The sequence below is a fragment of the Chelonoidis abingdonii genome, chromosome 2 (genome assembly GCF_003597395.2).
Source record: "Chelonoidis abingdonii isolate Lonesome George chromosome 2, CheloAbing_2.0, whole genome shotgun sequence".
Lineage (NCBI taxonomy): Eukaryota > Metazoa > Chordata > Testudines > Testudinidae > Chelonoidis > Chelonoidis abingdonii.
The window spans coordinates 65,280,808-65,307,036 of NC_133770.1; the positions used below are offsets into that span (position 1 = coordinate 65,280,808).

Here is a 26,229-nt window from a genome sequence, read left to right on the forward strand (position 1 = left end):
ATATCTTTACAGAGACAGAAACTTGCCTGTTAACTCTCCCAAAATTCCATTTCAGATAATACTTCACACAGTGTTAACCAATTGATGTTCAGGTATTTTCTCATGAGACCCCTGTGGCCTATTCTTAGTTCTATATTTAAGCAAGGTTAGTAAAAGGTACTTCCTGACTACACAAAAAATGGAAGGAATTTTAACAGTGTTTTAAAGTCAAACAATATTTTACCTAAAAGGTCTCTCAGCACTTTCATTATAAACTGCTATTGCAATGTACTTGGGGCACAATCCAAAGCCCAATGGGAATACTTCCACTAACTTCAGTGGCTGGTGGATCAATTCATTAGCTCTATCTTTGTTCAGATTCTTGCATTCTCAAACTTCCAATCACATCCCCAGTTTTAGGTTCAATGAAAATTTAAAACTGACATGCATATGTACAGTATGGGATACATTTTCAGAACATTTTAAAAGACAATCATTCAACTCCATTTATATTTGGAAGGGAAGAACCTCAACAACAAACAGGCAGGGTTTCCCCCACAGACTTCTAATATGGTGAAGCTGACTTCTGGAACTAACCTTGCAAGTTATTTGTAGTGGAGGAGAAATACTAGAGAAATTCTCACTCCCTGCAAAAGTTGTCCAATGACTTCTAATCCCCAAGGAATATTCTTCTTCTCTCAATACACACACGTTTGCATATCTTTTACTTGTTATGCTGAAATGGAGTGAATCAGGTCTGCATAGGCAGACCTTTCTACATATGAAAAAGGGCCACTGACTTCAAAGAGGTTAATGCAGAAAGGAGGTTCACCATTCATTCAGATACAATTACAGAAATGGATCCTAAAAATGACACATCATTTACCTCAATCTACTCTACAGCACCCTCATCTTATAGGAATTTCAGAAATCATAGACTCATAGACTTTAAGGTCAGAAGGGACAATTATGATCATCTAGTCTGACCTCCTGCACAATGCAGGCCACAAAATCTAACCAACCCACTCCTGTATCAAACCCCTAACCTATGTCTGAGCTACTGAAGTCCTCAAATTGTGGTTTAACGACTTCAAGGTGCAGAGAATCCTCCAGCAGGTGACCCGTGCCCCATGCTGCAGAGGAAGGCAAAAACACCCCAGGGCCTGTGTCAATCTGCCCTGGAGGAAAACTGCCTTCCCAACCCAAATATGGCAATCAGCTAAACCCTGAGCATGTGAGCAAGACTCACCAGCCAGACATCCAGGAAAACAATGCTCTGTAGTAACTCAGATCCCACCCATCTAACATCCCATCACAGGCCATTGGACATATTTACTGCTAATAGTCAAAGATCAATTAATTGCAAAAATTAGGCTCATCACCAGCTTAGTCGTGAAGCTTAGTCTTGAAGATATGTCTTTTGCACCCACTACTCCCTTGGAAGGCTCTTCCAGAACTTCACTCTCTCTGATAGATTAGAAAACCTTTGTCTAATTTAAAGTCTAAACTTCCTGATGGCCAGTTTATATCTATTTGTTCTTGTGTCCACATTGGTACTGAGCTTAAATAATTCCTCTCCCTCCCTGGTATTTTATTCCTCTGAAACATTTATAGAGATCTATCCTATCTCCCCTCAGCCTTCTTTTGGTTAGGCTAAACAAGCCAAGCTCTTTGAGTGTCCTTTCATAAGAGTAACAGGTTTTCCATTCATTCTTCAGATCATCCTAGTAGCCCTTCTTTGTACCTGTTCCAGTTTTGAATTCATCCTTCTTAAACACGGGAATCCAGAACTGCACACACTATTTCCAGATGATGTCTCACTAGTGCCTTGTATAATGGTACTAACACTCCTTATCTCTACTGGAAATACCTCGCTAATGCATCCAAGACCGCTTTAGCTTTTTTCATAGCCATATCACATTGGCGGCTCATAGTCATCCTGTGATCAACCAGTACTTCCGAAGTCCTTCTCCTCTGTTACTTCCAATTGATGCCTCCCCAGTTTATAACAAAAATTCTTGTTATTAATCCCTAAATGCATGATCTTGCACTTTTCACTATTAAATTTCATCCTATTACTATTACTCCAGTTTACAAGGTCATCCAGATCTTCCTGTCTGATACCACGGTCTTTCTCTGTGTTAGCAATACCTCCCAGCTTTGTGTCATCCCGAAACTTTTATTAGCACATTCCCACTTTTTGTGCCAAGGTCAGTAATAAAAAGATTAAATAAGACTGGTCTCAAAAAAGATCCCTGAGGAACTCCACTAGTAACCTCCCTCCAGCCTGACAGTTCACCTTTCAGTATGACCCGTTGTAGTCTCCCCTTTAACTAGTTCCTTATCCACCTTTCAATTTTCATATTGATCCCCATCTTTTCCTATTTAGCTAAGAATTTCCCATGTGGAACCATATCAAATGCCTTACTGAAATTGAGGTAAATTAGATCCACTTCATTTCCTTTGTCTAAAAAAATCTGTTACCTTCTCAAAGAAGGAGATCAGGTTGGTTTGGCACAATCTACCTTTTGTAAAACCATGTTGTATTTTGTCCCAATTATCATTGACCTCAATGTCCTTGACTAGTCTTTCCTTCAAAAAGTCTCTAGATTAACCTGAATCTCAATGGAAGAATCCTAGAACAGCTTTCTGTTAATGCCTTCACGTAGCAGAAATTTATCTTACCTTGTTTTTTCAATTCAAATTTTAAACCTATCAATCATAGAAATATCGTCTCCTTAGACTTGATGCCAACTAATCCTACATACCCCTTTCACAGACTTCCATTCAGATAAAACCATTTCAAAGGGACACTTCTAGTCTCAATGGTAAAACAATGTTCTATTCAGAGTCGCCCAGAGAAGGGGGGGGTCAAGTGGGGCAATTTGCCCCAGGCCCCGGGGCCCCCCCACGAGACTATAGTATTCTATAGAATTGCAACTTTTTTTTATGGAAGGGGCCTCCAAAATTGCTTTGCCCCAGGCCCCCTGAATCCTCTGGGCAGCCCTGATTCTACTGGGTTTCCTAAAAAACTTCAGCTTGTGGGGGTGGGGGGGGGCAGGGTCCTGTCAAGCAGGGCACTAAGTGTTGAGAGGACATTACCTTTGCATTTTCTTACTTTGGAGGTTTATGTTAGACCAGGGTTTGGATTGACAGAACTAGAGGGAAAGCTATTCCCCATGTCTAAATGAAACAAATTATTGTAGACTGATGAAAGAAACCAGCAGAGAAGAGGAGGGGTGCTTTGCTTGCTTAACTGGGGACTTAAGCTAAGTCTTTAAAGGGAGTTTGCATGTGGGATAGGGAGGGGACAGTGTTTAATAAGAATATCACTAAAAAAATGCAGAGGAAAAACATGTCAGCTAAACTCAGTCCCGTCCCCTGCCCCTGCTCCCCATGATGGACACCTCAATATTCTTTGGAGTAGAGATTATCTTTTTTTTCTGTATTTGTGCAGTGCCTATCACAGTGGGGTTATGGTCCATGACTAGGGCTTGTAGGTGTTTTACTTATTTGTACTGTTGTGGCAATCTAGTTAAATAAACACATCTCCCTGTACTTCATAATATTTGTATAAATTTACTGCAATTCCATAGCTATATGTTTAGGAACCCCAGTAATCTGTAGTTAGGAATATTAATTCCACAGGAACATTTTTCAAGAGGCAAAGAGGATTGTGAGAGTGAGTACATTTTACTCTGGGCAGCAAAACAGGAAGTTTCATGAAAGTTACCCAGTATTTCCCATTTGTCAGTATATTTAAATGTAATTTAAAAAAAAAAATCAGTTTTGACAAAGGACAAAATTGCTCAAAGCCTTAGGCGGCACGAAGAGAAAGGCTGATGTTGAGGATGAGGGCAACACTACAGAATGTCAGAACATTACTTAACTTGAATGTGTAATCAAATACTTCATAGGAGGGTGCTTATGTACCAAACAAATCTGAACAAGTAGCTTGACAGTCCAAAGAACTGTTAGACTTTATATTTAGTGAAGAACTGCAACAGAGGAGATATCCTTTGAATTCTGATGGAGCCTGAGTCTATACAGAATTATATTGAGAGACAAGTAAAGAGTAGGTAGCAACAAGTAGTATGTACATTTTATTACCCATTTATAGCAAAATTTGGAACTTATTTTCATTACCTTATTTTTCTGGATAACTTAAATTTTTAAAAACTATAAAAGCAAATGCCAAAAATTTGGCGTGGGCATTATTTTGGGCAAGTTCTAAACACAGGTCAGACCGGGTCATCACAATGGTCCATTCAGCCTTGGGAAAAAGTTCATGCAGTTATTCAGCCCTCAAAGGAGTTAATTTCAGGCCCTCCTCCCTGCAATCCTTGAAAACACATGCACATTTAGCAGCACTGAAAGGATGATTGTTTCCAATTCTGTTAGCCTCTAAGGGATGGTCTGCAAAGATGCACTACATTCACTATAGCAGTATAATTAAAGCAGTAAAAAAAATCCCTAGCGTGGACAGAGTTTACACTAGATTAAATTGCTTATACTAGTACAGTTCATCGCTTTATAGGCAGGAGAATCAGGGGTGCAAGGTATCCCTAGAATTATTTCAATTAAAAAAAAAATCACACCCCAACTCCTACTCCCCAAGCCATATTAAAGCCTTAGGGGTGTCTTCACAGCCGCTTGCGGTTTTAACCCTGGGGCGTGGAGACACACCCGGGATTAGCCACACTGACCCAGCCCGTCTGAAATCACCCTCCGGGCATCCAGACACGTAGTCGCACCGATGTAACTAACGCCCCGCTAAAAGCAGCTGGCGCCAGAGGCAGACACCGAGGGGGACCGGGGCTCGGCCCAGCCGCCCCTGGCCCCGGGGACGCGCCGCCGAACAATGGGAGAGAGCGGGAGGGCGAGTGCGCCGCGGGGGTGGAGCCTTTGCAGCGCCCTCGGGAGGACACGGGGCAGCAGCTCCCTTCCCCTTCCCAGCATACCGGGGCCGCCACCGCGGCGCGCCCGGCTCGTACTCACCGGCGCGCCCGTGGCCCGCGCGGCCGCAGCCTGCCCCGCGGAGGACGGATGCTCGCCGCGCTCTCTAGCCCATTGGCTGGTGCCTGCGCCGCCAGCACAGCCTCACTCGTGAGCTGAGTCGCCGGGCCTCGGCAGCGGAGCTGGAGGCGTGAGGTGGCGTGGCGGGGTGTGTGGGGGGGGGGGGTATTATCAGCTGCTTGCACGCACACACCTGGGAGGGGGTGGCTCCCTGCCTGCGGCGGGTGTGAGGAGACACACGGCAGCACGCTCCGTGGGAGGGAGACGTGGGCAAGGAAGCTTCTTGCCTGGGGTTGTGGGACAGCGAGCAGCTGAAACTGGAGGGGAAACGTCAGCTGCAGAAGAGGCGGAAACTGTCCTTCCCATCATGGTTTCTTTCTGCACGCCAGGGGAAGCACTGGGAGTCCGGAGAAAGTCTGAGTGCACAGAACCTGCAAAACCAGCGGCTTCCCCTGCCACAGCCTGGGGGAGTGTAGGGTGACCAGATGTCCCGATTTTGTAAGGCCAGCCCTGATATTTGGGATTTTTTTAAAAATGGACTCCTATTACCTCCCACACCTTGTCCAGATAGCAAGTGTGAAAAATCGGGTCACCTTAAGTGTTTCCTATGACAGGTGCCTCAGCAGCGAACAATTCCATAATAGTGGTGACAGTCTGCAGGGGCGCTGAGGAGGCGGCACCCTGTGAACTAGCGTTGCCAACCCATCTCCAGTATTGTCCTGGAGTCTCAAGGAATTAAAATTAATTTTGAATTATAAATTATGTCATATGATGAAACCTCCAGGAATACCTCCAACCAGAATTGGCAACCCTAGTATGAACCCCTGGGTAATGGAGCCAAGGTAGCAGTTCCCACAGATCAGTAAGACCCCAATCCTGCAAACATGCTCATGTGAAACTTTGTTATTGAAGTAACCCCTAGAGTTAAGCACATGAGGAAGTGTTTGCAGGAGCGGGCCTAAGGCCTGGTCTAAAAATTACATCAATCTACTTACAATTCTCAAGGCTGTGAAAGATTTCATGTCCTCTTTGACAAAGTTAGATTGACCTAACCACTCATTGTAGATGCAGTTAGGGCAAGGGTCCCCAAAGTGGTGCCCGTGGACGCCATGGTGCCCATGGGGGCATCTAAATTCGCCCACATCCTGGCTGGTGGTGGAGCATCCGCCGAAATGCTGCTGAATTTCTGCGGCATTTCGGCAACGATGCCTCTCGATGACGCCGCTTGTCGCCAAGTGATGTCATCAAGAGGTGTCACCGCCGAAATGCTGCAGAAATTCGAAGGCATTTCGGCGGGTGCTCCACCGCCACCACGGTCTTTCGTATGCCAGGCGCCAGACAAAAAGGTTGGAGACCACTGAGTTAGGGGGGTGTCTTCATGATGGGGAGATTCACACTGCTGCAATCTATGCAGTGGGTTTTGATTTAGTGAAGACCTGGAGGGCAATGAATATGATCAAGGGGCTAGGACTAGGGCACATGACTTATGAGGAGAGGCTGAGGGAACTGGGCTTATTTAGTCTGCAGAAGAGACAAAACAGCAGCCTTCAGCTATCAAAGACGATGGAGTTCGGCTGTTCTCAGTGATGGTGGATGACAGAACAAGGAGCAGTGGCCTCAAGTTGCAGTGGAGGATGTTTAGATTGGATATTAGGAAAAACTATTTCACTAGGAGGATAGTGAAGCAGTGGAATGGGTTACCTACAGAGCTGGTGAAGTCTCCATCCTTAGAGGTTTTTAAGGCACGGCTTGACAAAACCCTGGCTGGGGTGATTTAGTTGGAGTTGGTCCTGCTTTGAGTAGGGGATTGGACTAGATGACATCCTGAGGTCTCTTCCAACCCTAATCTTCTATGATGCTATGAAATAAATGGTATTCTATTATTAACAGTGCGATTAATCACAGTTAATTTTTTAAATTGCCTGACAGCCCTATTATTTTCATTCCTTGTCATTCACGAAACAATATAACTGTGTTTGTAACATAAATTAACATAAAAAGTGCTTCCATCACATTAAAAAAGTGCCATGTTAAGAGGAGGCATTACACATGCAGAAAAATGTAATGTTTGCGCTTACGTAGTGCTTTTTGTCTATAGCTCTTAACGTTTTTAATAAGGATGGTAAACATCATTATTCACATAGTATAGATAATTGTATTGTACTGGATAATTCTGAGGACTAGAATTGCCTCTAAGGCTTTAGCTTCACTGACACAAAGGTGGTGTTTTTACAGTAAGATCATTAGTATCTCGCTGTAAAATCCAAAGTGGATACAAGGCACTTGTCGGTGTGTTTTTATTTAGGGATAATAACTAATATGTATGAGCTAGCCCATTGTAAAGCCTCAGTGGAGACAAGGCACTTTAATTTTATTATGAAGTAGATGAAGCAAGGTAGCCAAAGGCAGGGTGGATAGTACTGACCTCCCCTAACTACCTCCCAATATACTTTTTTTTTTTAACCCAGTTAGATACCTCCTGATAAATGCTATAAATGCCTTGTCTCCACCAAAGATTTTACAGTGAGATAACTATTGCCTGTTAGTTACCGTGCTGTAAAAACAAACAGACAAAAAAACCCACCACCTTTGTCTCATCAGTGAGGATAAAGTCTAAGCCACCTGTTCAAATCTGGCTCATGTCACTAGTGACCAAAAATCTGCTGGAGGTTCAGTGCCTGTATAAAATGAGTTTGGTGGCATCTGCCCCAGTTCTCCAGGTTGTCTACAACTTAAAAGATGTCATCAGAATTGGCATTTTTATCATACTTAGCAGAGTCCAAGCACTGAATGACCCATGGGGACTGAATTACCCTCCTATTCTGAGACGTTGTCCTTCCATAACATGCTGGAGGCTGGTTTTGTCAGGATGGCTTGGAGAAGCCTGTTCTGCTACTTACTTTGCTTGTTCAGTTTCCAGTGCAGTCCAACTGACACCTTTCATAAGAATTAAGATAGAAATCAATTTCCTACCATAAATTTAGGTCCAATCCCCAATCCAGCCCCAAATCTGGAGCCACATGGTTATAAAACAAGATGCAAGTAAATAGAAAACCATATAAAATGTAGCAGGGGGAGGGGGGATTTATGAAATACACTGTGAAACTATTTGTATGACACCATACACATATACTTATCTTTGAATGTAGGTCTGCTCTGGGCTCCTAACTTTGCTCTTAAAGACATCAAAGGTCTGATTCAGAAGAAGTATATTTGGCTTTTACATCTGGCTGTAGAAACAGAAGGAAGTCATTTTTTCAAGGAATGTGCAACTTTGCATAGAAATCAGAGATGCCTTTTTCTCATGAATCACACCACACAACAGGTATCTTCCTTGAGTGTCTGGGGGAAGGAGTTCTACACTGCAGTGAAATGGGCCCAGATCCAGGTATTTAGGCACCCATTGAAATCAATAGGAGTTAGATACCTAAAGTTCTTTGAGGATCTTGGCCATAATGACAAAAATGTCAAATCACTAGCTGTTAATAAACCCAAGATTGGGCTTTGGAACAAAAAGAAGCTCAAAGTCAGATGACCTTAAATTAATGAACAGCTCCTGGTTAGGTGTAACGGTTTCTTAAAAAAAAAAAAAAAGGCAGGCCAATTACCAGGTTTTCTTTCTGTCCTACTAAATGTCCCAGCTTCTCCTATGCATTTCAGTGAGGTTTAGATCTGACATTCCATCCCTTAATACCCCTCATTAATACCCTTAATGACTCAATAATACATATTGTTTTTTTTCTTTCTATGGTTCCAGCTGGCTAAAGGCTTCTCAACAAAGAGCAGAAATGTAACTAACTAAAAAATGTAAAAAGTTACAAAACAAAAACTAATGACAATTTTTTATAAAGGCAACACGGCCTAATAATATAAAAACAGAGACAGAAAAAACAAAAATCCCTACTATAGCCCGTCCCTTAAACTAGAGCCTGATCCTGAGAGAGGCTCAGCACCCACAGCTCTCTCTGACTTCACTGCAAGTGCTCAGCCATTCTCAGGATCAGGCCACAGTTGCAGAATTACCAAGTCTTGTGGATGACAGTAAGAATCTCCCCCACCAGCCACCCACAGTTATAGGGCAGGTGTCATCCGTTCTCATTAATGGGTCTCTTTACAGTTACAACCTCTGAGTAATTGTACATGGAAGTGCCTAGTAAAGCTCATTTGAGAAATCCAGCCAAGATGTCAGTGAAATGGATCACTGTGGAAACGTCAATAGGAAAAAAAAAGTATCCACAAATTGCGAATCTTGTCAGCCAGCTTAGGGTGTCTATTATTGATAGTCAGGAGCTCTACTGAACAAGTGAAATCCTCCTCACTCCGCCAGTGATATTTCCATCTTACCAGTGTTTTAAGTTCAGCCAGCTGTCATCTATCTGCAACATGGCAGGAGTCCTGACAGTTTTGAAATACACTCACTTTGGTTGGAAGATACAATAATTTAGGTCTAGATATCATCATTCTGATAGCTCAAGACCATACAGTTCTATCAATTTTCACACATTCTACACTGGTGGCAAACCTGATCCCTGGAACACTGAATATGGAAGGATGCCAGAGGCAGATGAGTAATCACTCGTACTTCAGTCAGAATATAAATATGTGATGTTCAGACATGTAGAGCAGTTGAAACTGATAGAAGGAAGAAAGAGATCTTGGAATCATTCTGGATAGTTCTCTGAAACCATCTTCTTAATGTGCAGCAGCAAACAAAAAAGCTAAACGTGCTAGGAACCACTACCAGAGGGATAGATAATAAGACAGAAAATATAATGACACTACAGAAATCCATAATATACCCACATCTTGAATACTGCATGTAATTTGTTCACCTCATCTCAAAAACAGTATATTAGAATTGGAAACAGTATGGAGAAGGATAACTAAAATGATTGGGATATGGAACAGCTTTCATACAAAGAGAGATTAATAATGCTGGGATTGTTCAGCTGAGACAAGAGAGGCCTAAAAAGAGATGTGATGGAGCTCTATACAATCATGAATGGTATGTAGAAACTAAATAAGGAAGTGTTATTTACCCCTTCCCATAACCACAAGAACCGCGGGTCACCTAATGAAATTAATAGGCAACAGGTTTAAAACAAACATAAGGAAATATTTCTTCACACAATGCACAGTTAACCTGTGGAACTCATTGCCAGCGGATGTTGCAAAGGCCAAAAGTATAAATGGTCTAAAAAAAAAATTAGACAAGTTCATGAGGAATAGGTCCACCGATGGCTATTAGCCAAGATAGTCAGGGATGCAACCCCTGCTTTGGGTGTTCGTAAGCCTCTGAGTGCCAGAATCTGGGGCTGGGTGACTGAGGATGGATCATTCAATAAATGCCCTGTTCTGTTCATACCTCTGAAGCACTTGGCACTGGCAACTATCGGAAAACAAGATACTGGGCTAGATGGATCATTAGTCTGACCCAGTGTGGTCATTCTTCTGAAATTACTTCACTGGTGAACAAGAAGCCAACACAGAGGCTAAAGCGCTTAGGAAATACAGTCTATCAGAGAGCCTGTGTAAGAATCTCTTTGCTACATTCTGAACCTCTTGATGATGCTGGACACCAACAGCTGAAGCATGAAGTCCATTGTATAGAGCTGCATGAAAGAAAGGCACTACTAGCTGAACCAGACAAAAACTGTAAACATGTGGCCAGCGTGACACAGGACAGAACAACATTCAGCACAGGACAAAGATGTAACCCAATTGGTTACATCACCCAAATGAAAAACAAAAAACAAACAAACAAAAAGCAGACAAAACGATGCAAGTTGATCAAGAACTGAAAAAGATATATCACCACATTTCACCAACGGAAAATACACTTAACCTGTAAATAGTGACCCATACAAAATGAGGGCAGAGAAGTATGAAGTAAAAAATCCAAGTGTTAAGATGTTCCTCAAATGCCTTGGTGTGAGAATCCTCTCACATTGTGTCTGAACTATGGTAAGAGAGTAAATAAGATTTGAAAGCCACCAGGTGTCAGTATTGTAGAAAGATTACTTCCTTGCACTGCTTAATGCTACAGCTTATATTTTTATTTTATATAGTAGTATGACAGTGATTTATTTTTCAATCATTTATGTAAGCATAATTAGCTGCAAAGGGAAATTTCTTAGACAGAAAATAAGTCAGTACTGTAGATCTATGGCCTAATTTGTACTTCTCTTCAATCCTTTAATTATGTGCATGTATTAATATGTACTGAATAAAAGTCCTATTAATTGTCATTCAGAGGTTTTACCATCTGCATCTGTGCCTATTGGAGAAAAAATTAATATATATATATATGCTGCTTGATTTCTTTCTAGTAAGACTGTAAGAAATCTTGCACAGCTCTCTGTGGTTCCATTTCAGGCCTCTCAACCATCAAATTGGCTGGAGAAGGCTCCACTGGTTTAGATTCCTTCTGGGAAGTAGGATGAAGAAAAAAGATGGGGGGACCTTTTTGGTTTTTATTTAGAATTTATGGCTGTTTTGTGGAGCAAATTTCCTGTTTAAAGATAACCAACAAAGAAATGAACAATTGGGTGCCCCTTGCATTTGGCATTTTCATTTCATTTGCAAAATATCTGAATAGTTTTTCCTTAAAAAACAAACAATCCCCCAAACCTTGCTTGTTTTTGTTTACTAGGAAGAATCTAAGATTTTTTTTGAAAAAATTTCCCACCATTGCTGTTGATGGTAGCAATATTGACAGCTCTACCAAAGCACAAGCAGCCAGCAGTGTGTTTAACAAACACCATGTTACTGAAACTGCTCAGAGTATGTCTAACAGACACCATGGTTAAAAGGCCAATGAAGAAGATTAGAGGCAGAAGACATTTCGGAACTATTTTGACACATTTGCTTATGTGCTTATTAGCTACCGTTACAGGAGGAGAAGAAGGGAAAGATAATTGTTTACAGATCTTTTCAAGGAGAAGGCACTTGGATACTATGCTGATGAGGGACATAAAGGAGCCTAGATAGACAGACAGATGTCCTTCAGTATAGCTTTGTTAGTTGATTTAAATGTAATGCAGAATTCACCACTTGTGTCTGGGATGTTGAACTTGGCTTTGGGAAAGAAGTTACCATATTTAGTTATAGCTGAGAATTACATTATATTGTTGGACTCCCATGTGTCATTGCTAAAACTTTTTTTCCTCTTCCTCAAGGAATGGCTGGAGAGGATCAGAGATGGGATTTTGAGATTGCCAGACATTTTTAAAGATCTACCCTTGAAGACCTAAAAATATGATGGTTCTTAGATCAGAAGATTAAAGAAGGAGATTGGTCAAATATGGCAGAAAGAAGACGTTGATTCCTTCTTAGTGGCATAATGTTTTGGTTGCTGGTTGCTTTAGGAATCATCCAGCTATGCCTATCATATAATATAATGGAGAATATATCTAATAATAAGTCTGATAAACTCAATCTGTCAGTAACTGAGGGATACTAAAACCATAAAATATGGACTAATTGTAAAACATAGAAATGTCCTCTTTATTTCCTGTGTAAGAGTGGTAAATTAAGGGTTAGGTATGGATAACGTTACTTGCCTACTTCCAAGGTTGCTTCAGTAATACTTTATTAAGAACGATCTGGTCTTTTTAATGTTTTATTAAGGACCATCTGACTGCTGCATTGTTCAAGATATTGAATATTAGGATTTTAGCGTAAATAAAGCAAAAGGAATAGCTATGAAGACCACAGATAAGAGCACAAAACATTTTGTGTAGGTCCTACATAAACTTAAAAAATCCAAAGTATTTAAATATTCCGCACCAGAAGATAAGAATTTTTGCAAATATAAATTAAAATTTGGAACCAAACTTCTTGACAGTATCTCTAAAAATGATAAGCTTCTGTCTTTCACGTTTAGGAGATTGCCTTCACATATTTCAGAGTGGTAGCCATGTTAGTCTGTATCAGCAAAAAGAACAGGAGTACTTGTGGCACCTTAGAGACTAACAAATTTATTTGATCATAAGCTTTCGTGGGCTACAGCCCACTTCATCGGATGCCTGCACTGGAAAATACAGTAGGAAGATATATATACACAGAGGACATGAAAAAATGGGTGTTGCCATACTAAGTAAGCAACACCCCTTTTTTCATGTCCTCTGTGTATATATATCTTCCTACTGTATTTTCCACTGAAGGCATCCGATGCAGTGGGTTTTAGCCAACGAAAGCTTATGCTCAAATAAATTTATTAGTCTCTAAGGTGCCACAAGTGCTCCTGTTCTTTTTGCCTTCACATAGTTTATGAAGTAAAGAACAGACTATACTAGAATAAGAAATATTAGGGCTTGATTTCCAAAAGTGCTGAGAATCCAAGCTGTTAACTCCAGGTGGAGTTGTGCGTGCTCAGCATGTCTGACTACACTGGTCTACAATTTTTGAGAAGTCGTCTGCTTCAGAGATAAAATTTGGTATTTATTATGTATTTTGATGTGCTGAATTCAAATATGACAATTAAAACAACTGATTGGCTACTGTTTCTAAGATATTTAAGTTTTTACATTTTATGTCTATGTATATTGTGTAGATAGTAGAGTTTTAATCATAAATTGTAAACCTAGGTCTTTTCATGTGTTTATGGTTGCTTTACATGATAATATTTCACCTGTCCTGTTTATGTAACACTTTAAAAATCAGCAAAAGGGTTATATAAATAAAATTTATTATGAAACAAAAGGCAAAAAACTATTATGTACATAGTTTAGTCCTATTCAGTGTCTACTCGGCGCTTCTTGGCTTGTCTCTTGTATTCATTAAATGGAGCATCTCTTGTCACTGTCCAGCAATAGTCTGCAAGCATTGATGGGCTCCATTTGCCCTGATAGCGTTTCTCCATTGTTGCAATGTCCTGGTGAAATCGCTCGCCGTGCTCGTCGCTCACTGCTCCGCAGTTCGGTGGAAAAAAATCTAGATGAGAGTGAAAAAAATGTATCTTTAGTGACATGTTGCAACCAAGGCTTTTGTATGCCTTGAGGAGGTTTTCCACCAACAACCTGTAGTTGTCTGCCTTGTTGTTTCCGAGAAAATTTATTGCCACTAACTGGAAGGCTTTCCATGCCGTCTTTTCCTTGCCACGCAGTGCATGGTCAAATGCATCATCTCGAAGAAGTTCACGAATCTGAGGACCAACAAAGACACCTTCCTTTATCTTAGCTTCACTTAACCTTGGAAATTTTCCACGGAGGTACTTGAAAGCTGCTTGTGTTTTGTCAATGGCCTTGACAAAGTTCTTCATCAGACCCAGCTTGATGTGTAAGGGTGGTAACAAAATCTTCCTTGATTCAACAAGTGGTGGATGCTGAACACTTTTCCTCCCAGGCTCCAATGACTGTCAGAGTGGCCAATCTTTCTTGATGTAGTGGGAATCTCTTGCACGACTATCCCATTCGCAGAGAAAACAGCAGTACTTTGTGTATCCAGTCTGCAGACCAAGCAAGAGAGCAACAACCTTCAAATCGCCACAAAGCTGCCACTGATGTTGGTCATAGTTTATGCACCTCAAAAGTTGTTTCATGTTGTCATAGGTTTCCTTCATATGGACTGCATGACCAACTGGAATTGATGGCAAAACATTATCATTATGCAGCAAAACAGCTTTAAGACTCATCTTCGATGAATCAATGAACAGTCTCCACTCATCTGGATCGTGAACGATGTTGAGGGCTGCCATCACACTATCGATGTTGTTGCAGGCTACAAGATCACCTTCCATGAAGAAGAATGGGACAAGATCCTTTTGACGGTCACGGAACATGGAAACCCTAACATCACCTGCCAGGAGATTCCACTGCTGTAGTCTGGAACCCAACAGCTAGACTAGAGCCAATCAACAATTTTAAGCATCATTTTCGTTCTCAGGGACCCAGAATTAGTAAAGTTTGACTACATTTATTTCAGAAGCATTTTGGCTGTAGAGCAGTGCTATCAGGCCATTCATCTTTCTATGTCTACACCAATATATCTTTGGGACGCTACGTTCTTTGGTGCAGTGACTGTTACGATTATGTATTTGTATAGCATCTAGCACAATGGGGCACAACAGGGTTGCGGCCTTTTAGGTGCTCCTGCACTATAATTGATTAATAATGTGATTCTAATAACACAGCATAGGTTATTACATCATTATTCTGTTATAACATTTATGTTACTAATCCAAAGAGCTAATACATTTGGTGCCATTTGTACTGATTCTGTTAACTATGTCAATTATGTGGCACCAGGGGCAGATTTAAAGCTAAAGGCCAGTGGGCAGAAGAACTAGGCAGAAGAGGTTAGCCTCCGTGTGGTGTTTGGGGATGAGCTTTTAAACTGGAAAAGCAGATGGAGTTAATTGATCAGCAGGAGTGGAGCTCTGGCTGCTGTTGAGAAGCTCATACAGACTGGACCATGACTGAAATAAAGACTCCACTTCTCACCAACCTGGTAAAACTCTCCAGGGTTGATCTAGTTCATATGACCCTCTTTCTTTCTTGCACACACACCACAACCAAGCTAAGTCCCCTATTGGTGGGCACATGGAGTTTGGGCAGTATTTTCCAAACAGCCCACAACACTTGACTACTGGTGCTCACAATTGACCAGACCCATTTGTGTATGTATTATACTGGTGTGAGGAGCCAGTTTTAGAAACCTAATATACTGTGTCTCCCTTTTTTGCTTTCCTTTTTCTGTCCCTTCATTTATTATTTCTAGGATCCTGCTGTCTCTCTTCCTTCCTCCTGACTTTCTCATTGTCATTTTATGTTCAGTGTAACTCCTCCTCTAGAGCTGGCTGAAAACTGGAATTCCCATTCTATGGGAAACTCCAACATTTCATTCCGAAACAACAGAAACCAAAATTCTGAAATTTCCCACAGAAAGAGAATTTGAAAATTTAATTTAGAAAAAAATCAAAACGGTATTTGACCTTTTAGAAATGTCTCCAAGGCTGCCTGAGCTGCCAGCTGGTTGGAAAGCCTGGGAGCCCCAGTGTTTCTAGGCTGCTGAGGAGCAGGGAGCCTGGAACTCCAGGATCCCCACCAGGTGAGCTGCTGTGGAATTTGACAGGAGACCAGGTAGGGTTCCACTTGCATTTCATCAAAATTGACACATTCTTTTGGAACATTTTAATTGTGATAAAATTGGCATTTTCTATCAGCAAAACATTCTGTATGAAAAGCTCTATTCTCTTCTCTCCCTTTCCCTTCCCCGTTTTCTCTCTTTGTGTTATTTTCTCCTCCCATTTTCTTCAATAAAATCCTCTCTCTGGGCTGGTCTACACTACGGGGGGAAATCGATCTTAGATACGCAACTTCAGCTACGTGAATAACGTAGCTGAAGTCGAATATCTAAGATCGGATTACTCACCCGTCCTCACCGCGCGGGATCAATGTCCGCGGCTCCCCGTGTCGATTCCGGAACTCCGTTGGGGTTGGTGGAGTTCTGGAATCGATATAAGCGCGTTCAGGGATCGATATATCGCATCTAGATGAAATGTGACGTATCGATCCCCAAGCAATCGATTTTAACCTGCCGATACGGCGGGTAGTCTAGACGTAGCCTCTTGCTCTCATCTTCCGTCTCTTTTCTACACAGACCACAACCAATTTTTCCTTATCACTGCAGAATTGGCATGTGCTGTGATGACACCTAGTGTCTGAAGTGTAGAAGTTCGTAAGCTGATAATGTTTGCAGCATGGAGATATGGGACACAGATTTAATCTCAAATGTTTGAAAATTAAGCATCATCCTACAAAATTTATTTGAAATAAATATAATCTGGTTCTGAGACTTTAGGGTGCACTTGGGTCAAGTTTTCAAGCTTTTCTTCTCAACAGTAACTCACTTATTGTTTCCTTTTATATGAAGCTGAGATTTTTGCATAATTACATGATTCCAGGAGCTGTGGCTTCATACACCAAATATTGTGAGACTTGCCATAACATCAGAAGAGCTGGCAACACTGGAGGCATATTGCTGAAAATTACAAGGGTTGCCAGTTGCATGGGAAATCAGAAACCAGGTATGATGACCAAATACACAGGGGCTAAACTGGAAACCAAAGAGGCTATGTGTGAGGAAGCAGATGGGGAGAGATTTAATAGCCACCTCAGTGTGTCAGTGGAATATTGGAAATGGCCAAAACTGCCCAATTCCAGATAATTATTATTATTATTTATATTTAGGTTTGAAAAGATAACATCTTTATTGGTAAATGTCAGTAATGTCAATTTTACCCTACACACAGAAACCAGGAAAAAATATTGCAATTGCTAATTGGAATTTATAGATAGATAAGCAAAGTAAGAAAAATGCTTCCTGAGCACTTATTAGAGTTTGATGCAAGTCTATTTACTTTGTATATTTTCACATGATGTTGACAGTTTGGGTTTTAATAGTTATACAGTTTTTACTTTACTATCATTAAATAATTGTTTGACTCCCCTCATAGTCTGATAATACCCCTTCTCCCCCTAATTTCCTGGTACTGTGAAAATTTAAATAAAAAAAAATCCTTAAAACCCAGCATTTTGCACAACTGTGAAAATTTAAATTGATAAGAATGTGCTTTAAAACAATTATTAAAAAAAATCTAATTCTACCTAGCCTATTTATATTGCAGTAGTACCTAGAAACCAGAGCCCCCTTGTACTACGCTCTATACAAGCCTAGAGCAAAGAGAACGTCCCTCCTCAAAGAGTTTACAATGTCAGCTGGGCCTTCAGTCACAGGGTTCCAACAAACACTCCAGCTCTTCTCTCCTTTTGAGCTTTCTGCAGAGCTGAATGGAGGGTTAGATTGGAAGGTAAGCAGATGAGCAGCTGCGGAGGAAGATGATGCAAGTAGCTTCCATTGATGGCTTTCTTATGGGTGGCTGTGGCCTTTTCACTTTGCAGCAGTTGGAAACATACTACCTTCTATGGGACAGCTCTAAGCCTGGCCTGATGAGGCTGAGCCACGACCCTCCAGGAATTACTGGCTGTGCATCAGGACATAAGTCATACAGCCTTTGATCAAGAGGGAAGATGAGTTATGTCCTGCTAGTCAATGTTACACTGATAGGAAAAAATGATTAACTGGTCCAGGCACAGTGAATACTCCCTTGTGCTCTTTATGTGGGCAGGAAGTCCTGGTACTTAATTTCCATGAATTTTATACATCCTTTTTTCCCCATAATTTCAAAGTCATTGGGTAGGCACTGGCATTTGTGTGCATCCTCATCAGCCCAGTATTAATGAAAAGTAATAACATAGCATTTCTGGAGTACTTTATATGTTCAAAGAGCTGTGCAAAATTGACTAATTACTGTCAGGGCCTCATTTACCAGCTGCAAATTTAGCTGGAAGGAGATATAACACAGCACACCTGGCTCTGCTAGGTTCAGATAAAGTCACTCAGAGAGGCTGGGGTTCTGAAACAACTAGTGCTATTATTTACAAGTTTGTGTTCCCACCACCTTCTCACCATACAGTGTACACAGCTCTGAGTTCCTGGTGTCCAAACCACAGGGTGGGTGGGCAGGAAGGCACCCTGCCCCCACTCCACTCCAACTTCCCTCTTCCCAGCCTCTTGCATAGTCCTGGGCTAATTGGGCTGGCAGCTGGCTCTTATTCCCCAATTAGGGCAGGTTCTTTCTAGCCAGCTCCACTTTATTCACCTAAATGGGGCTGGCGTGGCAGGGGGCTGATTCTGCAGTCTTTCTGGTCAGCACCCTGTCATGGGAGGTATAAATTCTTTTCTGAATAAAGACAGTTGAACACCTTTCAAGTGTCCCTGAACAAAAGACCCTCGCTGTACAATAGGGCAAACAAGATGGGTTTGTTTGAGCCAGAGTTTCTATAGCTTAAACACACTGAAGCAGTCAACTCTTTTTGGACAAGCACTGCAGTGGATAACTAGGCAATGAGCATCCATCTTCTGCTAGCTTCATTTTGTCCTCCCTGCCCCAACATTTAATCTGGCAGACATAAAAGTCTGGATTTTGTTTATTTTCTGAAAGGCTAGGTAGCAGTTTCGGACAGAGAAGGGAATGGGTTTGCCATGTTTTAGTATATATAGTACTAAATCAAATAACTATATCATTTTATTTTCCTTTAGAATAAATTACACTTGTAATTGGCCTCCTCAGATTGTCCTTACTTGGCCAAAGTTCCCATTGGAATCTGGGGGGAGGGGAGGGTTGCCTGAATAAAGATTGCAGGATAAAGCTCAGTATTTTAAAATCTTTAAGAAAATGCAGTCTTTTTCAAAGCTATTTAACAATTCTGTGTCTCTAGCTGCTTCCAGAAGATTTGTTTCTTTGACTAATGGGTAAGTAGCATACATTGAATACAAGAGGGATGATCTCTTGACTTCACTCCATCTTCAGTTTAACAACGACTGTTTACCTTTGTGTCTGGCACCATTTCACAATGGTAAATCACTTCTCTCTTTCAGCTGTTAGACAGGATCGCATCTAGTGATAAATCCATGTAATCTTTCCAAAATTCCAGACATTGCAGCAATGTTCTGACAAAAAACAAAGAGAAAAACACGTTTCAAGCCACCTATTGTAATACTTCTTTTTAAACTAGTTTCTAGTGCAGTCTTTTGCTTAAGATAAAATCTTTTAATGCCTTTTAAATATTCCAGTAATATGTTTGGTGATATAGCTAACTCAATTTTTGGTAAAAGAAAAGTATTGTTCATTATGCAAATGTCATCATTTTCTGATTATTATCGTTGGCCTTGGGGCAACAGAAGTTAAAATGGAATTATAGGAAGCATTTCAAATAAAGTTTAATAAGAAAGGAATGTCTCACCAAGTTACAAGAAGTCAAATCACTGTTGAAGTCTAAGGAAGTACAGACCAGAACCTCAATTGGTGTAAATTACTGTATGTACAAGTTCTTCTGTTCCAGGAATTCACTGTTTTTTGTTTTTCCAAAAACTGTAAAAAAGTTGCATCAGTAAATCCCAGGGGCCAAATCCTCAGAGGTAAATCAGCATAGCTGCATTGAGTTCAATGCAGCTATGCTGATTTATATAATTTGAGAATCTGACACATTAGGAAATAGTTTTTCTCAGTAACAAATAAAGAGGGGTGTTGCAGATATGGGGGGGGTGGAATCAAAAGTGTACACACACAGTGATATATTACAGCATCCAGGTTTTTTGCTTGACCTGATTTACACACTTAGACCCTGGTCCTTTGCATATATATAACCCAATGGAACTAAGTCATGTGTGTCAAATTAAGCATGGACATAAGCATTTGCAAGATGGGAAACTTAAAACAATTTTATTAAAAAATTAACATTTGCAAAGAGCTACTGTACAGGGCTAGCACATCTTGAATGTCAAAATGTATCCTGACTTAGAGGCAGTAGTAGTAGCATCTTCTCAAGTCATTGTGTGGCAAAGTCTGACTTTTAAAATGGAGACTACTGTAGGACACTTGAACAACATAATGTAAGTACAGCAAATGTGGCTCATGAAAGTGTTGTGTCCAGTTTAAACTGGAAGCTCCTAAGGAACTGTGTAGTGGGTTGTTTGTGTGCACTGTTGATGCTTGGTCTATTATAATGGCCATTGGCAATCTGTAGAAAATATAGCACATGCTGCAGAATTTAATCCTATAGGATATGTGGAAATGTTTTGTGAAGTCTGACATTTTTAATGCCCATTAACTCAACACATACAACACATTAATAAATTGTCTAATTTAGTAAGTTAACAGCATGTTTGTCTTTTGTATTCTTAAAAAAAACCCAAACCATTCACCTTCCTCTAAATTGTCACTTTTTTCCCTACTCCCTCCCCCAATCTCTTCTCCCACATCTTCCTTTCCCCTTAAGTCTTCAGCCACTGCACCCTATTCCTCTTGAGCAACCAACCTTGAAGATCCTGCTGCTCTCACCTCCAATCAAATATTTTATAAAAAACATTTGCTTCGATGAAATGTTCTTTACAGTTCCTCCAGCCACACTGGCTCAAGTACATTGCTGATCATGTTGATAGAAACTTCAGCCAATGAAATAGTTACCATTTAAATGATCAGGAAGACATTAACACCTCACTGATATGACCCAGGGATAGTTCACTGACATAGGGCCAAATCCTCAATCCAGCATGTGGCGAAAGTGACTGGATTTCCCTAAGGAAATGAGCAGGTAAGAATTCTCCCTCGCTGTAGCCACACTTACCTTAAGCTTCTCTGCTTGTTCTGCCTGGTGAAATGACTGTAATCTTATGGTGATGAATTCAGTTATCGCATTCTCCCAGTTCTACCATGGCATGCCCCCAAAGCCCTCTCTACAAGCAGGGTATAGGAAATGCAGCAGAGCTGTGCTCCAGGCTGATCAGAGTCTATTCCATCTCTGTGGGCGCCCCACATCCTATTCTACCCATCCCCTGTGCAGCCAAACTACACCTGAGGATCCCTGCACCCATAAAAGGAAGGGCAAGATTTCCACCATAGTGTTATTGATTCAGTATCTGTATGTGGACTCAAGAAGAAAGCACTGTGTTGGTTCACAGTCATGTTCTCTCTGCAGCCATAAGTACTAGTTTTATGTTTAAAGGTTTTGTTGCCTATAGAATGTGAAGATTGTGGTGTCCCTAGATGTGTTATAGCATATTTCTGGGCTGTGCATTTTTCTATTGATCATTCTCATTAAGATTAAACTTCTCTTTGGTGTAAATGTACTCCATGATTTTCCCTCCATCCACTCCTCAGCGTAATATCCATGATGTGGTGTTTTACCACGTGTGCAGATAGGGGTAAACAGTCACATAGCTTTCACTGGGGAATGGCAAAGTTAAGTCCTAGGAGGATTGTGAAAGAAATGCATCAGCTCCACCAGATGAGGGTACTTCCAGCCTGTCCATTTTGAAAGTATAAAATCATAAGGCATTACAGCAGATAGAATTGTTGGCGTCTGTATAAATGACAGCTGAAATAAATCTGAACAAAAATGAGGATGTTCGATGACCTTTCAGATGTTATATTTATTAACATCTAGCTAAACTGGTTAGAGAGAGAAAACAAGCCATAAATTACACAGTAGGATGATTCAGTATTTTTACAGGTTTCAGAGTAGCAGCCGTGTTAGTCTGTATCCATAAAAAGAACAGGACTACTTGTGGCACCTTAGAGACTAACACATTTATTTGAGCATAAGCTTTCATGGGCTACAGTCCACTTCATTGGATGCATAGAATGGAACATATAGTAGGGATATATATATATATACACCTACAGTGAACATGAAAAGGCGGGAGTTGCCGTACCAACTCTCAGAGGCTAATTAATTAAGATGAACAATTAGCAGCAGGAGGAAAAAAAACTTTTGTAGTGATAATCAAGATGGCCCATTTCAGAGTTTGACAAGAAGGTGTGAGGATACTTAACATGGGGAAATAGATTCAATGTGTGTAATGGCTCAGCAAATGAAGAGGACAGAAATGATTCTGACTATGGAAGTAGTATCTTCAAAACAGACATAGTGATAACTGTAATGAATAAAATACCTTCCCTGCATAGTGTCTAGTCCAGGGATCGGCAACCTTTCAGAAGCGGTGTGCCGAGTCTTCATTTATTCGCTCTGATTTAAGCTTTTGCGTGCCAGTAACACATTTTGATGTTCTTAGAAGGGCTCTTTCTGTAAGTATATAATATATAACTAAACTATTGTTGTATGTAAAGTAAATGAGGTTTTTTTAAATGTTTAAGACGCTTCATTTAAAATTAAATAAAATGCAGAGCCCCCCGGGCTAGTGGCCAGGACCCAGGCAGTGTGAGTGCCACTGAAAATCAGCTCGCGTGCCGCCTTCGGCACCCGTGCCATAGGTTGCCTACCCTTAGTCTAGTCTCTAGTGCCCCACTGAAAATCAAATACATCTTTTAATTCTTTTAACAGTTTAATATTTGTAATAGCTCAGACATACACACTACACTTTTCCAAACACAGGAACTAGCAAAAAGCAAACAAGAAAGGACATGATCCTGAGAGCTTCCGAGTATGCTCAACTCCCACCGAACTCGGCAGAATTGAGAAAGCTCCCTCTCTTTTGTGGAGCAACCCTCAAAAGTCTTCTTGTGAAACAAAACTGTGCAACGCTCAAAACAGTAACAAGAAGTATTGAAAGAATTAGTATAAATGTAAGCGGGGGAATAGTCCCGCTATTGTCGGGAGTTTCCTGGCTCCTGCACTACCCCGGTGAAGTGGGCTGGTGAAAGGATCTGAGTCCTCACTCTCACTTCCTTTACCCAGAGGCCTCCCTGCCCTTGAGGACTCTCCTTCCACTCTTCTGTCTGGCAGAGTCCTCGTAACCCCAACAAGGCTGGGCCCAGGATTCCTGGGGGGCTCAACCCCCAACCCTGCTGTGGTCATCTAGGACAGGGGCTAGGGTGTCCCCTCTCCGGGGTACTCTCTTTGCACTGAGCACCTCCCTGACCCACTGATCACATCATACAATTTAAAGCAAATACAAGTTATTTAATTAACAATTAATTTAAAAAAAGAATAAGGAAAAGTGGAAAAGGTTAAAGGAAAACACATCACCCTGCTCTGTGGCAGGGACCATCACAAACAGTGTCTCTGGAATGTCAGGGCAGTTCACAGTCTGTTCCTTGTAGGTCTCAGGTCTCCTTCTCAGGCGCTGGCTGTGCTGCAGGGACGCTGCGGGTCAGACAGTTGCTCTGGCGGTGGCCACACACTCTCAGGCTCTGGGTGGCAGGACCCTCTCCCAGTGTCACCCCTGCCCCTGTCAGGGTTATGATCCCCCTCCAAGTCTGGCCTGCAGAGCCTCTTGGCTGAGGTGTCTCCCTGTGCTGGGGCCCACTGCCCAGGGTCCCCCTCGCTCTCCCCAGCTGCTCACCGCACCCAGCTCCGGACTGCTCCAGCTCCCCCCAGCTCCACACTGCCTCAGCACGGCTGCTGCTGCTGCTGCTCTGCCTTCAGCTCCCTGGGCTGCTTCTCTGGCTCTCTGGCTCCAGTTGCTATAGCTCTGCTCCCAGGGCAGGTCTGCTCTGCAGGCTGCTTCTGTGACTCTCTCTCAGCTCTCACCTGCTTCCTGGGCTGCTTGTCTGGCCCCTCTGGCCCTGGTGGCTGCAGCTCCCTTCCCCGGGCAGGTCTCTCTCTCTGGGCTGTGCTCTGGCTTTTTGGGCTGCAGCTCTGCTCCTAGCAGCTTAGCTTGGGCCCCTGCTCTCTCCTTAGCTCGGCCCCACTCCCTCTGACCCAGGCAATTCCAGCTCACATGGAGGACAGGACCCGCCCTGGCCTTCTGTCTCTTTGATTACCCTGCCCGCCCTGTCAATCAGGCAGAGCTGGAGCATTGGCCTCTTGCCATTGTTCCTGGGGACTGTCAGTCTCAGGGTCCTGATTTACCATCGATCCCTCCCCTTTTAGTGCTGGGAGCTAGCAATCAAACACCCCCACTGAATGTTAGTAAGGGGATAACAGTCCCCTTACATAAAAATAACCATTTAAAATAATCTTTAATACATGACAACTATTTACACGTGGGTTCAACTAAACTTGTTTTATTCTCAAAATTAGAAGCTGCAGGAATTCTTTATAACAGTTGCAACATACAATAGTGCAATTGATGATATGTTTAGGCATTTATTAAGTTTTAACAGGAAAGCTAGTTAACATTTTGGTACAGATCCACAAAGGTTTCAAAGGAAGAGGGAGCCTATTTACCTTTGATGATCTGGGCCTTTCTAACTCCTTGTTGGCTTAAGATCTTACTCAATGGAGTCTTGCCCTCAGTAGCAGCCTGGGCGGTTCTGAGAATAACACAGTAATGGATGGCTGAGAAATCTATTTACAGCAAGTATGTTTAATTCATGAATAAAACACCCATTAAGTGGAAAGGAACCTTCCATTTTAACTTCACTCATCTTTCCAATAGTACCACTAGCCCCTACTAATTGCAAGAGATCCTGTTGAGGCGATGGCTTTCATCAGTTTGTATTATGGGCCAGATTCTGCTTTCATTTATATGGTTGTAAGTCCCAGATAACCTTACTGGAGTCAACTGAAGTTAATCTGGAGAGACTGGATGTACTGCTCAAAGCGGGATTTGGCACTGTGTATTGATTGTTTGTTAAGCACTAGCAACATACCCCAAGTTGTACAAAACTAGGGCCACGTCTACACTTACCGGGATTGATAAAGCTCTTTGGTCGACTCTGGTCAGGGCAGGTGCAACCCATTAGGTGACATAGGCGGTCGCCTAGGGTGCTAGCATTTTGAGGGTGGCAGTTCGGGTCCTTTGGTGGCCGGACCTTCGGCCGCCCTAGTCGTCGTCAGCATTTAGGCAGAGGGACCTGGGGTGGGGGGCGTGGGGAGGGCCGCCTGCAGCAAGTAAGGCGGGGCGCGGCCCGCAGGAGAACCGCTCCCTGCCCCAGCTCACCTCTGCTCCACCTCCTCCCCGAGTACGCCGCCCTGCTCTGCTTCTCTTCCTCCCAGGCTTGCGGTGCCAAACAGCTGATTGGCGCCACAAGCCTTAGAGGTGGGAGAAGTGGAGCAGCGGTGGCGTGTTCGGGGAGGAGGTGGGGCAGAGGTGAGCTGGGGCTGGGAGCTGCCGCACAGCTTCCCAGGCCAGAGGGCGTGCCTTAGGGCGGAGGGAGGGGAGAGCTGCCACAAGGCTCGGGAGGGCGGGGGGCGCGAGGTGGAAGTTTCGCCTAGGTTTTGAAACATCCTTGCACCTGCCCTGACTCTGGTACTCCACCAGAGCGAGAGGAATAAGGTAAATCGATGGGAGAGCGTCTCTTGTCAGTGCAGCATGCTGTAGACACCGCAGTAAGTTGACCTAAGCTATGTTGACTCCAGCTACATTATTCATGTAGCTGGAGTAGTGTATCTTAGGTCGATTTACCACCTTAGCGTAGACGAGGCCTAAGAAAGGCAGAGTCCCTGCCCTGAGGAGCTTAGCCCCTAAGTAGACAACACAAGAATGTACTCAAAGAATGCAAGTCAGAGGACGGTGCTAATTTAGGACCCATTTCTGCTACCCTTACTCACCATGGACAGTACCTTACTCATTCCTGGAGTAGTCCATTGGTGTTGTGACTACGCTAAAAGTAAGGAAATACTCAAAGTGAGGGACAGGCTCAGACGCAGGTCTTCAGGCATAGATTGCTTGGTTTAAAGTAGTACAATGACCACTTTTACTAACGTAATTTAGCATTTGTGGACTTTTGAACAGTGAGTTTTGGGGAGGATTTTTAATGGCGAG

At 42.2% G+C, this 26,229-nt stretch overlaps 1 protein-coding gene and 1 long non-coding RNA gene across 5 annotated transcripts in view; one reads left to right on the forward strand and one right to left on the reverse strand.

Annotated features, from left to right (window-relative positions):
- The window catches only part of GSDME (gasdermin E), a 41,322-nt gene extending 36,258 nt beyond the window's left edge, over positions 1 to 5,064 (reverse strand). For 2 of the 3 annotated variants that reach the window (XM_032773856.2, XM_032773854.2), the window contains exon 1: positions 4,978 to 5,064. The gene's annotated coding sequence lies outside the window, so the exon portion shown is untranslated. Of the gene's footprint in view, positions 1 to 4,685; positions 4,728 to 4,977 lie in introns of those variants that run through there. The other variant, XM_075062410.1, reaches the window with a different exon arrangement.
- On the forward strand, positions 4,623 to 13,019 carry LOC116821000 (uncharacterized). Of its 2 annotated transcripts, XR_012655219.1 has the most exons (4): positions 4,623 to 4,737; positions 8,145 to 8,383; positions 8,753 to 10,959; positions 12,174 to 13,019. It is a non-coding gene; the product is annotated as an uncharacterized LOC116821000 (long non-coding RNA). The 2 variants fall into 2 exon arrangements; XR_012655218.1 differs by lacking the exon at positions 4,623 to 4,737 and having other exon boundaries at positions 7,113 to 8,383.
- The last annotated feature ends 13,210 nt before the right edge of the window (positions 13,020 to 26,229 follow it).